This window comes from Schistocerca piceifrons, chromosome X (assembly GCF_021461385.2).
Source record: "Schistocerca piceifrons isolate TAMUIC-IGC-003096 chromosome X, iqSchPice1.1, whole genome shotgun sequence".
Lineage (NCBI taxonomy): Eukaryota > Metazoa > Arthropoda > Insecta > Orthoptera > Acrididae > Schistocerca > Schistocerca piceifrons.
The window spans coordinates 248,757,807-248,775,789 of NC_060149.1; the positions used below are offsets into that span (position 1 = coordinate 248,757,807).

The 17,983-nt window shown below is 39.8% G+C and overlaps 1 protein-coding gene across 1 annotated transcript in view; it reads left to right on the forward strand.

Moving 5' to 3' along the window:
* Positions 1-8,665: 8,665 nt before the first annotated feature.
* Positions 8,666-17,983, forward strand: part of LOC124721999 (histidine decarboxylase) — a 394,491-nt gene continuing 385,173 nt past the window's right edge. The window contains exon 1 of the mRNA XM_047247175.1: positions 8,666-8,737. The gene's annotated coding sequence lies outside the window, so the exon portion shown is untranslated. The remainder of the gene's footprint in view (positions 8,738-17,983) is intronic.

Sequence of the window (17,983 nt, forward strand, 5' to 3'; positions counted from 1 at the left end):
AACAATGAAAACGGTAAATTTTCTAGGCAGTTATAATCGTCTACCTTGCCAATGATCGTACTGGTCTCCACCTCCACTGTGACGATACAGTATCTTGAACTGGCTTTGGGCAATAGCTTTTGGCACGGCTTCCAGCAGTTTCTTATCCTGCTCATCCGATACAGTAATATTTAGTTTATTTATTTGCTGCTACCATTTACAGAGGACCTACCACTTAGTTACTGAGACACGTCGTATTTAAACAATATGGCATCGTACATTTACAGAATGTGAAACTTATTTCATATTTCTTATTAGTGATAGGGATTAATAATACTGCAGCTTTGAAAGACGCTATGATATATTATAACTATGGATTTTTTCTAAAATAACAAAAATTTTACATTTAACATGGAGACATAGGAAATAATAGAAAAATACATAGATTTCTATTAGAGACCCCACGACCTTGCTGTTTCGGATGTGAGGGCTCGGCAAGTCATCGAGCATGTCACATTCGAGGTAGCGTACAAAGTATATCTTCAATTCTCATCTGATAATTTATGTGAGCAGACATGTGACGTATTTCTCTTATATTAAATCATTACATCATTACCTCGTTTTCCTTACAGATATTATTTTACCTAAGGTTAATATACAGTTATATAATTTAAATTACACTTATTACTCAAGACGTTTCTACATATATTGAAATGATAGTCAATCCACTTCTGTGTGGCTTAATTTAGTCTTGTCTTACATCTAGCTCTGTATACTAATCTCACTGTTTGCATCTGTTTCAGCATCTGAATCTGATTCTGTGTTTGTGTTTGTATCTGTATCATTAAAACTATCCCGTTCCTGTGTTTGTGTGTTTGCTCTTATTTTTGCATGTGTTAGTTCTTGTTTGTATAATTCGTGTAACGTACGTGACACGTTATCGGTTATGTCATTCAGTGGGCTCCAATCGTCCAGCTGTCATACAATTTTCATTATGTTTTCATACTCACTTCGAGGTCGTATGTGTGTGAGTCCGTCACAGTTTAAAGTGACATTTTCAGGAGTTCCTAATTCTCCGCACGTGCACTTGAGTGTTCGGTTGAAACCAAACCGATGGAGGTGTTCTGGATATGGACCATGGCCAGTGAAGGAATGCACCATGCCACGTGCGCGATCTATACGTTTTAGCCTCATATGTTCCTTGATATTTGGGAAAAAGGTGCCTTTTCTGTCGAATCCCATTCTTTCTGCCAGTTATCATTTCGCTAGCGGTTTAGTTGGCGCCTTTCTGTAATGTTCTCTCCTATAATTTCAAATACCTTGTCGCGTCTGCCCTTCTTCAACCATTACGCTACTGCTCTTTGAAGAATGGTGATGTCAATGAGCCGCACTCCCATCACCATGCATAGAGCCTCTGCCGATGCTGCACTGAAGGCCACCGACATCCCGAGCAGAACTCGTCTCTTGCCACGTCTCACAATGATTTTATGCGTTGCAAGCCTCATTCAATATGCCCACGCGCTCGCTGCAAAGCACACTATAGATTCGATTAGTGCTACACGATATGTACGTGTGGTGTGCGTACTGTAAGACCTTCGGTACACACACCATCAGATTATTTCACTTGTCGCTCTAACGAAGTAGGCGACTGTCAGCAATATGTCTCGTAGTCTTATCGTGGCGTGTTTATCTTCTGCCGTTAGGTCAGACGATAGAAATGCCACTTGCACGCTTAGAGTAGCGGATTGACGGTGACCAACTTTAAACAGAACTTGATTAATTTTCACACACATTTATTAAAATAATAACCAGCATAAAAATTACTTAACTTGGTTGTGGATGCTGTTTATAATTGACAATCTGAAGTTCCTTTGGTCTTGGTGCGTTAATCTTATTCTCACATATCTCTGATACTTGACAAAGTGTATATACATTTATCTTCATGGCTATGTACAGGAATATGATAATCTTACTAGGCGCAGACTGAAACTTGACTACAGACTAATGCAGACTGACTAATCGGAGGTCTGTACACTCGTTATAATACTTCGTGCGTTCATGTATCACTGCGCGAGTGTGATCCGCGAGGAGATAAGGTTCTACGTTAGCAGCAATCTCATTGGCTACGTTACATATTAATACGTGGATCGGCGGAAGCAGAATTTGGTCCGTCTCTATGACAGCGCCACCTCGTAGTGCGGAGACGGACGAGCGCTGCGCCTGCGCTGTTGTGCTTAGCGGGGCGCACTCTAGTGGGAAAGTTGTATACGCGCTGACTACGCGGAACTATGTACACAACAGTACGTAATGTCTTTGTGGGTAGTCTATATTTTGTAGTGTTTAGTCTTGATAATTTATGCATTATTTTCATGTCTTTACTGTTGTAAGTCTGATATGTCCAGTGAACTTCAGTTTGTCGTCAATGTGTAAACCTACATATCTTGTCATTCTTTCGCGTTGCAATGTTGTGTTATCTAGCCTGATGCTGGGGTTTCTTTTAAGTTAGCCTTTTAGTAGTAAGTACACCCATTTATTAGCTCCAATTGTCAGTTTACTGTTATTGCACTATTCATTGATGTCTACGAGGAGCTGCGTGGTCTTTTGTTCTAAGTGTCTTCTTCTTGGATTTCCCAATACCACTTCCAGCAAATCATCAGCGTACCCTACTATCCCCTTTACTCTGTCAACTCTGTTTAGGATGTCTATCAGCGGCTCAATAGCAATGTTTCGGAATATAGGTCCACATATCGACCCCTGTGAGCCCCCGTTGGTGATTTTCTTGAGAACTCTTCACTAGCCCGTTCGCCATTCTACAACTCTGTCTTTGCAGTAGTCGAGGAAGCTGTTATATAAAGCTGTTGGGATTTGCATTTGTCTTAACTTTGCGAATAGCGCAGGCCACCAAAGGTTGTCAGAAGCACCAGATATATCACTTAATATTGCCACCACATATTTGTCTTGTGTCCTCTGAGTCATGTGTAAAGCCCTATTTATTGCATCGTCGATAGACTTGTGCAGCCTGAACCCATAATGATGTGGACTGATGCCCGGAAGCTGTATGCGTGACTGTAGTCGGTCACACAGTAGCCTCTGTTGGACCTTGCGGAGAACATTCAGTAGACAGATCGGTCTATATGGTTTTCGATCTGTTGAGTCCTTATCGTCAGACTTTTCGATAATCACTGCAATGGCCGCCTTCCAACAGGCGGATATACTCCCTTCCTGTAAAGAGTCGTTTAGTAAGTCCATCATGTAGGGGACGATTCACAGTGCAGCAGTTTTAATGGTTTCTGAGTGGACACATTTGGGTCCGGATCATTTCTGTCCTGTTTCGTTATTGCCAGCGCAAACATCTCACGAATGAACAGAATAGAGATTCCTCCACTTATGTAGTGAGTGACCATTTGTCTGTGTAGGTTTATGTTGTGGTACTGGTCGTGTGGAGGGTCATCGTCGGGTTGCAGCTTGTTTAGCCGATACTCTGCCGAGCATCTCCAGCCCTGAGTCACTGTACCGTTTCGTCGCCTTAATGTTGATAGTACTGTTGGTGTTTTTATTCTCTCACTTCTTATTTTGAAGGTTTCTCCCCATATGTTATTCTGTAATTTTAATTCGTCTTTGTACCATCATTTGGCTTCAAGGTATTGTTGCAGCCTGACTTCTTTTCCTTGTGTTGTCCTTCTCGTTGGTACTGTCGTGTTTTATCTCATGAGTACCTCCTTAGTTTTGTTAATAATGTCGACCATGGTATACTTTGTTTATGTATGTCACTGATTTATGGGATTGCACCGATTCAAGCTTTCTGTAGCAGGTCAGTTAATATGTGTGCCCTGTAACCAGTACTTCATCGGGTGGGGTGCAATGGGGATTCTTCTACAGTATCTCTTAGTGTCTGTCAGTTTGCCCTGTTCAGCAGCAATCGCGGTTGTTGTTGGGCGAATGTGTTCGTGTTTATGAGCGTAGCAGTTACATAATATTGCACTGTAGTCGCTGTGTGTCGCCCTGTCATGTACTTACCAGTCAGTGATATGTGTTACAGATGCTCAGTTTACTACTGAAATGTCAGTATTACTGATACCTCCGGCATTACCGAGGTATATCGAGGCTTACCCTGCCTTGTACACAGGGACTAATGGGTAAACCACACGCGCATATCTGCAGTTCAGCCTCCTTGATTTTGTATTAAATGTGGAGGTAGGTAGCCACCCGCCAAAGATGCACATAGAAGCGGTCAAAGATTATCTATAGCCCTTCATATCTATGTATGTCAAACGCTATGAGCCCATAATGTCAAGGACTTTTATACTTGATAACCGTGTCCAACGTGGTGGAGCAACTGTCGATTCACAATGTAGCCAACATTACGGCTTATAGCACCTCTACGATGGTTTTGACGAAATCTGCCTCGCTTTTAGCCTCCTCCTCAAGAATGATCTCATATTTCGTACTGTACACTATAGTTTCCAGTTTTTCGAAGAGATCCAGTATTTTGTTTTACTTTGAGAATCCCAAAAAAATCCTACAAGTGTATGTCGTGTTTGTGAATGTGCGTGAGGATTCCCGATTTGTCGAAGTTGCTCAATCTACACCCGTATTTATCCTCATTGTATCTCAGTTTAAAAGTTCTGACCGACGGCTCTACGTACCTTGTATCACACTCGGTCTTGTGTATTTTAAACAAATCTGATCTGTCTTGTCCGATTATTTTCCATTCCAGGTCTTGTCGTAACTTGTATGCAAGCATGCTATCCCTTTTAAAAACTGCTTTAACGTTGTATGATTTGAAAGTATTTTCTACCTTTTGCGACCGAGCGAGGTGGCGTAGTGGTTAGTGCACTGCCGCGTATTCGGGAGAACGACGGTTCAAGCTCCTTGTCCAGCCATCCATCAACCAACCGACTAACCTTTTGCAAAATGCTCCCGTGGTATGGGATCGATGCTATTTTAAGATTTTTTTGACATACATAGCCGGCCAGAGTGGCCGAGCGGTTCTAGGCGCTACAGTCTGGAACCGCGCGACCGCTACGGTCGCAGGTTCGAATCCTGCCTCGGGCATGGATGTGTCTGATGTCCTTAGGTTAGTTAGGTTTTCTACGTTTCTCAGCGCCATTTGAACCATTTTGACATACATAGTCTGCTTCTTTCAGAGTCGTGTGATAGCCATTTTCTTTTGCTAACTTGTAAATTACGTTTAACTCTGTTTATCTCTCATCACTCATTGGAACTTTGTGTGCCCTTTCCAATGATCTTACTTGATGCATCTTCTAACTGTTCTGTGAATAAAAATCAGTCTTTGGTTCGGTTATCCCACAACATTTTCTATGTGCTCGTTCTAAGTTACGTTATCCGTAACTGTCATCCCTAAGTATTTAGATTTGTGCGATTTATTGTGTAACCGAAATTTAACGGATTCATTTTAGTAGTCATGTGGATTACATCACACATTTCATTATTTAGATTCAGCTGTCAGTTTTCGCATCATACAGATATCTCGTCTGAATCATTTCAAAGTTGTTTTCCATCTTCAGATGACTTTACTAGACGGTAAATGACAGCATCACAGGCAAACAATATAAGAGGTCTCCTTAGATTGTATCCTAAATCGTTTATATAGATTAGGAACACCAGAGGGCGTGTAACGCTTCCTGCGAAACGGCAGATATCACTTCTTTTTTACTGATTGATATTTCGTCATTTACCACGAATGTGTGACCTTTCTGACAGGGAATCACGAATCCAATCTGGAGACGATACTCCATAAACACGCAATGTCCTCAGAAGTTGCTTGTGATGAACGATGTCGAAAGCCATCTGGAAATCTAGAGATATGAAATCAATTTGTGATCACCTATCGATAGCATTCATTACTTCGTGTGAATAAAGAGAGTTTCACACTGTATCCGTGCTAACCATTTGTAAATAAATCGTTTTATTCGATGTAATTCATAATATTCCAAAATCCTAATGCAAATCGACATTACTGATATTAATCTATAATTCAGCTGATTACTACTATTACCTTTCTTGAATATTGGTGTGACCTGTACAAGTCTCTAGTCTTTAGATACGGAGCTTTTGTTGAGCGAGCTGTTGTATATGACTGCTAAGTATGGATTTATTGTTTCAGCATTCTCTGAAAAGAATCTAACTGGTATATAACCTGGACCGGAGTCCCTGTCTTTATTAAGTGATTTAAGCTGCTTCGTACATCGAGAGTATCTGTTTCTAAGTTACTCACGTTAGCAACTGTTCTGGATTTGAATTCAGGAATGTTTACTTCGTGGTCTTGGGTGAAATAATTTCGGAACCCCATATTTAGTAACTCCGCTTTTGTGGCACTGCCATCGGTCACACTACTATTGCCATCACGCAATGAAGACATTGATTGCCTCTTACCGCTGGTATACTTTACAGATGACCAGAATCTCTTTGGATACCGCCAGATTTGAGATAGTGTTTCGTCGTGGAAATTATTAAAAGCAATGCTTCGGAGCAGTACTTCGGAATAACATACAGGGGCTCAATGAATTCAGCAACTCTGGCAGTGATAGTTTTTCGTGCTTTAGCTGGTTTGTCCCAATAACCTCAATAGCTCCGTCAACATGCACGGTCGCTTATATATTCTTAACGTCATGGGATACAAACCGCAATATGTCTGCAATTGGTTTACCTTTTACTTCCCTTATCAATTTTACCATTGTTTACGAAATGATTTGTGATTTTATTCGCTGATGTTCTGATTCTTGTGATAGTTTGAGTCTGCAGATGGAAAATTCTATTTCCATACGACGTCAGTTTTAATTTGATCAGTTATTAATGTGATCAAGATGACCAAATTATTCTCTTAAAATGACCACTAAGCTAAGTTTGTGTGTTAAATTCTCATAGAAGTCGCATCCGTTTGCGCCTAACAAATATAACGTAGTTCCACCAAGTTTGTGTCTTCAAACTGTTCTTTGTAGTTCTGGATGTCATAAATCTTTAGAACGGTCATAATAGTTTCGTACCGATGGAATTCTAATTTTCCTGTTCTGTTTTAGGGCTCTTAAAATCCTCTCCAACTACTAACGACACCGATGAATATACATGCTCATTAACTGAGTTTTCCTCTGGAGTGTTCCATTACTTCTGTACAGAAGATTGGTGAGTGATACCTTAAGAGCAAACGTAGACAGCCAAACTGACCCAATCAATTTAGATTGCAGATTCAGTTGCTATGTCAGTGGGTTTATGTTTTTTGTATATTATTATAAATACACGAACTCTCATTTCATGTGAACCTCCCCCGGTACAAATTTCTCATTTAAAAAACGCGAATACTATGGGATTATCTATTGCCTTTCAAGAGTGCTTTAGGGTTTGGATTTAATTTGTATTATTATTGTCATTATTACTATTATTATTATTAAATTATTATTATTATTGTTTGCAAACTGTTTTACAGTTAATCACAAGTGCTTTGATGTTCTATCTGTTCGAAGCATTTCAAGGGATAACGATATCTCATTCTGGACCTATTAATCCTCCTCACTTGAGAGATCAAATCATTTTTAGGCACAGAGAGAAAAATAGAAACAAGCATCATTAGCTACAACTGAAACGTTGTACGTAAATTTTCGCGTACATTTCCACTACTTTTTTCATTAAGCCTAAACTATCTTTTGGTATTTGCTAAATAAAATTATAAACAGCCGACCAGTTGCAATGGATAAAGAAATTCTTTACCTAGGTTTCGACAAATTTAATTTGTCGAAACCTAGGTAAAGAATTATTTTATCCATTGCAACTGGTCGGCTGTTTATAATTTTATTACGTGAAACCGTTGCTGTTGTGCAGCTGTGTTTAAAATATTTGCTAAATGTCAAGTTCCTTCTAGACAGTCAGAATATTTTCATTTGTACTTTGAAAAAGTGACTGGATTTCTACGAAACTTTCGCGTCTCTCCATCTCTGCAAACCGAGAGAACATAGTACCTTCAGTACACTGACAAAGCATGTTCCTCATCATAAACGGCAAGCTTTATATTCCTCTACAAACACGAGGGAGAGCTAGTTAGCTTGACTGGAGGGTGACGTGCAAAATGATGAAGGCGAAAGAATTTCGTTATGGCGTTGTATAGCACGAGTATGTAGAGCTCATCAAAAGTTGGAGATGGGCGCGGTGCTTTATTAAGAATACGACGCCCCTCAGCTCCAGATTTTGCGTCACTCTCTGAGCAAATCCGTTATTAGAAATAGTACCGTATTGCTCTTTGATTAATATCTGCGTCATTATTTGTTGATTATGCGCATATTTTTGCCTTTAGCATCCATTGGATTATTGGATTATTCCTTGTACGATGCCTCCTTCGTTTCGAGAATTGAGAAAGGATCTTGTGATAGCGATGTCCACGTAAATACTGCGACAGAACAAACATTTAGAGAATGGACTTAAGGCATGTCGTAGATTGCTTGTTTGGTTTTGAAACCATCTTCAGTCAGGCTATGAGTCCAGTGGTTGACAGCTGTGCAGCTGTCCCAGGACGCTAATTTAGAATCAGAATGAAGTACGTGGGAGGACAAGGGATATCCCGAAGAAGGTCGGCAGACGTCGGTTGCTCCTTGGACGGCGAGGCGTCGCCCAGTGACGTCACGGGATGGTATAAAAGACGGCGCGTCGGCGGCGCGGCGATCAGTCTGCGCGCCGCTCGCCAGCCGGTCTCTGTGAGTACGTGAGCGCTGCCCGCTGCGCTGGGAACACGCTTCCTACGCCCAAACAAGTACGCTATTTAGCGATCGAATCCGTATCACGGATCATAATTAGTTTCATATCAAAACGATCCTCGCGAACTTACTTAATCTGGCCCTGCGAGGACGTTTTGACCTAGGAAGTATCATAGCAGACAATCTTAAATTAGTTCACATCAAGCTGTGTCTAATTTAAGAACTACTTTTAATTTCATTTCGTGAAAAACCACCACCGAAGAAAAATTGAATCGCTGCAGGCTGTTTAAAACTGGTACCGTGGTTATTAAACATGGTCATTTCCGTTCACAGTTGGCAATTTTTTTTTATTAATTGCGATTGCAGTTTCGGCTATTAATCATCTTAAGATAGAAATATTATCTAAAAAATATACATACAGTCAAAAACACAGTAACATATTTTCTCAACCTATCAAGCGCAAGCACACGATCGTGTCGTGGTTTTTATCTGTTTTTGTGTTTATTTGTCTTCTGTACGACTTTAAGACTGTTCGTACACGCATAGTGTCTGGATTAGAGGCTGTGTTTCTGGCTGTGTGCATATTTGCCAATGATATTTCTGCCTTAAAATGAATAGCACTCGAAACTTCACAATAAATAAAAAGTGAAATAACGTTTGAGAGCCGCAAGCAGAAACGACCATGTTCATAATTGAATGAAGGCTGTGGGCCAGTCACACATCGAACTATTCATGTCACCGTGATTTGATGTTTCACAAAGTAAGGTATCCAAACCTTTCGAAATCTTGCATGATCAAACTGTGTCTAAAATACACAAAACTTCTCACAGGGAGTATATGAATCACATATTCTTTTTATTCTGTAGTTTTTCTGTTATGAAACAGTATATAGTTTCGCAAGGTTCGAAATGTTTGTTAGGGGCAGTAAAACGGTAGCAATTAAGATCATGTGACAAAAAGAACATATTTGTATGGGACGTATTTTCGAGTAGCTACGAAAGGTGCAATTTTGTACAGCCTCAAGGGGGCTGGAATTGGAACTTATGTGGATATACTACGTACTAGCTGCCATAAAACGTCCAATATGATTCTATCAAAGGACACTGCCGTAACATTTTTAGTAGTTACCTATTTTTCTCTTTAATAAAAACACTGTTTTAAGCTTCTTTTATGTAACAGTAAAAAAGTGAAAAAATTGCACTGATCAACTCATAAATAACGAAAATTCACAGAAAAGACAATTCGAGACAACTAAGAAGCTACATTAAGTTTCTCTAAGGGTTTTTTTGTGCAGTTTAAATATAGAAGTCTTCGACCACTGCAACATTTATGTATGAATTTCAAGATGTCACTCTTTATTTATAAGTAGTATTACATCTCACAGTAGTATACGTGTACGCCACATAACAATCTGTCAAAGCCTTCACATAGAGCAGATAGCGTTAAGTAATTGTTAGATCCAGAGTATATATACATAAATAATCGCCGTTTTTTAAGTTTATTGTAAGATTACTTAGATTACTATTATTATTATTTAGAGTATTATTATTTAGTAAGTATTTCCAGAATCCTGGAAATTTTCACACTGACACCCCAGTACTATCTTTTTCTCACGTGGTATGTTGTAATGTGAGCCTGCTAAAAAACACGTGAACCATTCGTTCAAGCACGCGTAATTGAGAGAAACGATTTCTACATTCTTAGGTAATAGCGGGAAAGATACATTTTTATCTGCAACTTTCTCTGCCAGAAGGTCTACAAACAAATACATTCATACATCAAAGGAAAGAAACATCGACGGTATGAAGTCAAGATTTTCATTTCTAAACTGAAATTTTTTCTGTGTACAATTCTTCCCTTTCTCTATAAGATTTTCTTTCAAAGGCTTAGAACCTTTATTTTTCATCTATTAGTCAAACGTCGTATCTACAGAACACCTTCTTCTGTTATATATCTTTTAATCACAAATAAATTGTTAAGAGTAGGTCTGACATGCATCGAACATATTTGGAAACCTTGTGAAGTAAAATAGAAGGAAAAATGTTTTACTTTATCTTACGATGATATATGGATTAAAACTTAGCGAAAAACTGGACACAGAATCAAAACGTTTTTGTTCGTTATTATAAGTCCTAAATGACTATGAGATATACGACATATAAGTGTATTTTATGTAGTGTTAGATTCCACCCTAGAATTCTGTGTATTAATACTTATGTAGTTAAATGTAAATCTGACTTATGTACGCTGAGGCATATACGGTTGAATTTGTATGAAAGGTTAATCTAGGTTTCGCAGAAATGTTTTTATACTAATGCGAATTACTGCATAATTTCAAGAATAAGTTGATATGAGTGAAGTCGTTCCATGGCTACAGACGATTTATTGCATATCTCCTACGTAAAATAAATAAATAAAAAGTACTTGGAAAGCTGATATATTGTTATAACAAACAACTAGTGCTTGACATGCAGCTGAATGAAGAATTGATCTAAATGTTTTATACTTCCGCTGGTAACTGCATTTGTTCACTTCAAAATCATGATGATGTACGCTCTGGTATTATGATTAGATCCCAGTTGTATTTGAACTATTTTTCCTGTTGATTTAATGGCTTAAAGTTTAAAGGCACACGATTTACGAAATTGCGCACACTTTCAGCAAACAAGTTTCCAAAGTTTCAGTGATTGTTCAAAACTTACAGAGAGAATGAGTGGCTATTTCATTGCATAGACGAATTATATGTCTTAAGTACACAGAATAAAGCCACACGGACATACACTGGCATTTTGATTATACGTCAATCGGAAGTTAACATTTTCCTGCCTTATTCGTTTGATGTACTCTGATATACAACACTGGACGTCGTACCTCCTTCTTCTTCCTTTTAATCATCTAACGGTGGGTCCAGTGAGCTGGTAACATAGTGGTCACAGGTATGTTGCGATGCGGTCAACGAATACTTGAGACGTACGCTAATGTTTGGTTACCAGTGGAGATTCTGCTTTACAAAAGCAGTTCGCTGGCATCAGTAGAGAGAGGATAAAAATTTAAGAACAGATGGAGATCCATTCTCAATTAGAGTTTGCTAAGTTAATCCAGCCCTATTCTTTCAACCGGGACACTGTCAGCTCTGCACTCTATCTGGACGAAATATCTCTCTTGAATGACACCGCTATACACGTGAAATTGCCTAATACAAAAGGTACGCTCTTCAATCTGTGACACCAATGATTCTTTTCCCGCTCTATAGCTAATGAACGGGTAGTCGCTATCTGAAACTAACATATTGTTTCTTACTACGAATACAACGATTTTAATAGAATTTTATGTTAATAAAGCTCCGATATTGTTTGTTTTGTAACAAAATGAGGAAATCAGTTAGAGGTTTTTAAATGATTGCTATATAATACACTTCATGATCTCCCCTCCGTCCACTTGAGAAACTAAGTAAGCATCCCCACATGATGAGTGAGACATTGAATTCACGTGAATGACAAGGCACTACTATCATGCAATACAGTTGTTAGCACATGATTTTCTTATAAAAAGCATGATATTATGATCACATAACGTGAAAAGGTGTTGACGTTATCCCCTTTTATTACTAACCACCACTCTGTGCCATCTAAGTAATCTTTGATTATACAGTATGCATTACTTATGAAGTATGTTTTAGTTGCGTTTTTAAACAGATGTATTTTTTAGTAACCTTTTCCATCCCCTTTGGCAGTCTATTGAACAATTTTATTGACTGATAGAAAATGTTGTTTTGAGTTTTTTGTTTCTTTTTCATTGGTAAATGTAAGTCCAAACGGGCTCTTGTTCCATGATTATGAATAGGATAATTAGTGAAATATACAGTTCTTCCCTCTCCATGGCGTATCTGGTACAGAAATCGGGCGTAGATTTCGAAAGTGAAACAGTCTTGGTTGCACGGCCAACAATACTTTTATTGACGTGTTTCGCCCTTCTTGGGCATTGTAAGAAAATGTCAGTATACTACAATGTATGCATCATCGCCGTTTTGTGTACCTTAAACACAGCAGGGTCAGTTGAAAAAGCAGTGCTGGCATAGGACCATATTTTTAGAGGTTTTTAAACAACGTAGCACAGTCTGTACACTAAGCAATAACTCGTTCACAAAACACAGAGATTTTGCTTCGTGGTTTGAAAACCTGTAACTGTGGTCCTATACCATCACTGCTTTTTCAACTGACCCCGGGTTTTAAGGTAGATTTTTTAGTCGAAAATAGTGATCCATCCAAATAAAAAATATTTCATCTGCGATCTTGACTTTAGGGGTTTTCAATCCCTAACATAAATAAAAAGAATAACAACAGATCGCGAATCTCCTCGTTGACAGTTTCAACAAACTTGTCTGTTGTCTTTGTGTTCAATGTTAACTTATTAATATCGCCCAATCGTCAACATCCTCGAGGGTTTCATTCACTTTCTCTAACAGGAGTTCTGATGTTTTATCAGTGACTATGATGTTATTGTTATTGGCAAAAAGAACTTTTTCTCCCTGTCTTAACACGGTCTAGAAAGTCATTAATATACAGGGTATAGCTAAAGGTACTTTACAGCTGCAATGGCACATGACTCGACTTGTAATGAACGTAGAGGAAAAAAGTAATCCATCCAAATAAAAGATATTTCTTATGCGATCTTGACTTCATGGGTTTTCAATCCCTAACATACAAAAAACAGATCCCGAATCTCCTTGTTGACAGTTTCAACAAACTTGTTTGTTGTCTTTGTGTTCAGTGTTAACTTATTACATATCGCCCAGTCGTTAACACCCTCGAGGGTTCTATTCACTTTCTCTAATAGGAGTTCCTATGTTTTATCAGAGAGTGTGATGTTACTGTTATCGGCAAAAAAACTTTTTCTCCCTATCTTACATGGTCCAGAAAGTCATTAATACACAGGGTAGCCCTAAAAGTACTTTACAACTTCAGTGTCATATAACTAGACTTGTAATGGACATAGAGGAAAAAAGAAAATATTTCTCTGATTCACTAACTCAAGAATTTTTTTTCTGATTCTTTAACCAAGATCTACCTGCACTCCCTTTGTGGCACGTACAGTATCTAGTCGATTTTCCAATTCGGTCCAAATCAGTTCTAACAAGTCAACGTCAGCTGTCTCAATAGCTGCCGTCATTTGTGCCTTCAAATCAGTAGCATCATACACGGTCGTTGTTGCACTGTTCATACGGTTTCATTGACTGTACGCTTTCGTAGTACTGTCGTACGAGGGATCCGCAGTTCTCCGGATGGCTTATGAACGGACTTGTTGGTGAACGCTGGAAACCCGTCGAATTCTCTCCATATCTTCGTCACTTCTCCATGGCCTTTATAAATGTTGGTTCAAATCTACGCTCTCTGTTTCCATGAATTCCATGCCCAATTTTGTTACGGATGGCCGAGAGAATGGTGATTTCCCGTATCGCGTTCTGATATATATCTCTGAATTATGGTACCTGACTTCGTCTCAATAAACCGCGCATTTTTAATGTGCAGACTCCTTTCTCCGATTACGGTGCTTCTACTACCATGCAACAACGAAGAATTTTTTTTCCAGTTATGTTCCTCTTGTCACCTAGAAAGGCAAAACATTTAGTCATCACCTAAAAAAAAAAAAAGAACCGTTTGAGATGGTGCATCAGACAAACTTTACTTTTTCCCTCCAAGTTAATTACAAGTCGATTTATATGACACTGAAGTTGTAAAATAACTTTTGGGACACCATGTAAATTGAGAATAAAACTAGATCCAATACGCTACCATGAGTATTTATCAGACAGTGTCACGAACACTATCAGACCGTGGAGAAATATCGTCGCTGGACAATCGCAAGGAGATGTGAAAGACTTCACCATAATTTCCACTTGGTGTGATGAATGGCAATATCTATAAACTTGGATAAATACCAAATAATGTGCGTAACAAGAAGAGAGAACCCTGCAGGACCCGGTTACTAGAAGAGTGGTAAACATTTACAGCGCTCTCCCCATTTACCCATAAATATTTAATTTTGGAGTAACACTAAGAAGCTAACGCTACCAGTTTTAGATTACCACATCAGCATCAAGTAGTCAAGATAGCAGGCATCGAACGAATTCAGAAACGCACTGCTATAATAGTTACTCGTCGGTCTAGCCGAGCCGGTCGGAGTGGCCGTGCGGTTCTAGGTGCTACAGTCTGGAACCGAGCAACCGCTACGGTCGCAGGTTCGAATCCTGCCTCGGGTATGGATGTGTGTGATGTCCTTAGGTTGGTTAGGTTTAATTAGTTCAAAGTTCTAGGCGACTGATGACCTCAGAAGTTAAGTCGCATAGTGCTCAGAGCCATTTGAACATTTTTTTTTTTTTTTTTTTTTTTTTTTTTTGTCTGGCCGACATGAAAGTGTAGCGAAGCATTCAAGCGAACTTAAATGGGATTCGTTGGAAGAAAGGTTACGTTGTTCTCGCGAAACTGTTTGGATAAATTTCAAGAACAGGTACTCGAAGAATACTGTTTTAAGCGTCTGCTAGTTTCCACAGGGACGTGTGAAAGAGATTAGAGACTTCGGCACACGTTGAGGCATATACCCAGTCACTTTTCTGTCGTTCAGTACGTGAGTAGAATAGAATAGAAAAACGCTAATTCTGGCGTGAAGTACCCTTCGCCGTGTACTGCACTGCGGCTTGCAAAGTAGATACAGGATGTTAGGGGTATAAATGTAAATATTTTTGTTGTTAGCTGATGACAGTATACTGAACAACATTACATCAGTGTTTACTTCATTCGTAGACAAATAATTATAGTAGAATAAAAACTGTCTCTGTTGCGAAATTTTTTGCATGACTGACCTGAAATGTAATTCCCGATTTCAAGACATATCATTTTACGTTAACACTGTCCAGGAGATTTACATGTTTCCCTCAGGTAGATTTTCCACGTCTCCATAATGAGGCGACAAAAGTGTTACAATATTTCGATTTAAATATGTGTGAAAGACATTTTTTCGATTATGAAACTAAGTAAGTCACGATTACTTGGCAACTTGAGTGCAAAAATCTGTAAAACTGTCTGCGTTTGCTGGCATACCGACGGTATGTACCACATACGAATTATATTACGTCTTCAGAGAGCCAAATATAATTAAATAACAATGAAAATGTGTTTTATATGTGACCTTTGTTCTCGAGAAATGTGAAATATAAAACCATGTCGTATGCAGCGTGACTGCATTACCATTTAAATGCGGCAGGTTCGCTGTTTCCCCCTCTTGCCCATCCTCACACTCAGAAAGCGTGCCATGGCGATGGAACACAAGTCCAGTAAGGCTGAGCGCTCCATACTCGTGACAGGACATGACTCGTAAGCCGAATTCTTGGCCGGCCGTGGTTTAATGCATGCATGTTAGGATTTACTGCCGACGGAGAAGAAATCCAGTGGGTACAACGAGACAGCTACAGATGACACGAGGTGAGCAAATCTCTCCCAAGTGACACTAGCAGACGATCTGGGGAAAATGACGGAGTGTTTGATAGTGAAATACTCAACGTAGCTCTCCACATGCAACAATTCACAAAGAACAACTTGTGCTGTTAGCATGTCGAACGCAGTAATGTATCACGGCAGGAACATCCCATATCTTATCCTGATTAGTTACTTGGTTGGGAATGGTAGAAAACGCTATAAACTCCTGCATAGAAGAAAAGGAATGAGCAGTAATCTTTAGGTCTTCCAAATTAAATACGAATCAACGCAGTGATAAACTCCGACAAGAGAGCCACCAGGCAGACATCGCGCTTGTTGACTTTGGGATTACTGTTCTCCACTGTCGTTTAGTGAAAAAGTCATACAATTACGAAACACTCGATTATACACTGAAGCACCAAAGAAACTGGTACAGGCATGCGTATTCAAATACAGAGCTATGTAAAGAAGCAGAATACGGCGCTGCGGTCGGCAACGCCTCTATAAGACAACAAGTGTCTGGCGCAGTTGTTAAATCGGTTACTGCTGCTACAATGGCAGGTTATCAAGATTTAAGTGAGTTTAAACGTGGTGTTACAGTCGACGCACGAGCGATGGAACACAGCATCTCCGAGGTAGCGATGAAGGGGCGTTTTCCCGTACATCCATTTCATGTTGTACTGTGAATATCAGGAATCCGGTAAAACATCAAATATCCGACATCACTGGGGTCGGAAAAAGATCCTGCAAGAACGGGACCAACGACGACTGAAGAGAATCGTTCAACGTGATAGAAGCGCAACCCTTGCGCAAATTGCTGCAAATTTCAATGCTGGGCCATCAACAAGTGTCAGCGTGCGAAATCAACGAAACATCATTGATATGGGCTTTCGGAACCGAAGGACCACTCGTGTACTATTGACGACTGCACGACACATAGCTTTAAGCCTCGCTTGGGCCCGTTGACTCCGACATTGGACTGTTGATGACTGGAAACATGTTGCCTGGTCGGACGAGTCTCGTTTCAAATTGTATCGAGCGGATGGACGTGTACGGGTATGGGGACAACCTCATGAATCCGTGGACGCTGCATGTCAGCAGAGCACTGTTCAAGCTGGTGGAGGTTCTGTAATGGTGTGTGGCGCGTGCAGTTGGAGTGATGTGGGACTCCTGATATATCTAGATACGACCTTGACGGGTAACACATACGTAAGCATACTGTCTGATCACCTGCATCCATTCATGTTCATTGGGCATTCCGGCGGACTTGGGCAATTCCAGCAGGACAATGCGACACCCTACACATGCAGAATTGGTACAGAGTGGCTCCAGGAACACTCTCCTGAGTTTTAACTCTTCCACTGGCCGGTAAACTCGCCAGACATGAACATTATTGAGCATATCTGGGATGGCTTGCAACGTGCTGTTCTGAGATCTCCACCCTCTCGTACTCTTACGGATTTATGGACAGCCCTGCAGGATTCATGGTGTCAGTTCCCTCCAGCTCTACTTCAGACATTAGTCGAGTTCAAGTTACGTCGTGTTGTGGCTCTTCTGTGTGCTCGCTGGGGCCCTACACGATATTAGGCAGGAGTGCCAGTTTCTTTGGCTCTTCAGTGTATGTGCTAGCGTAAACAGGGTTTCTTGATAAGAGAGATCAACTCTTAGGCCACAGACGGAGAATCATAACCAGAAACAGATGTGACACCGTATTTATTTCAGGGAAGGTTATAGGGCCACTACAGTTGAGAACGTATGTCGGCAAATAATGCAAATTCTACCGTATAATGGTAAGGTCTACAGAGAAGTGGCCGTTTTAGCGTTCTTTGG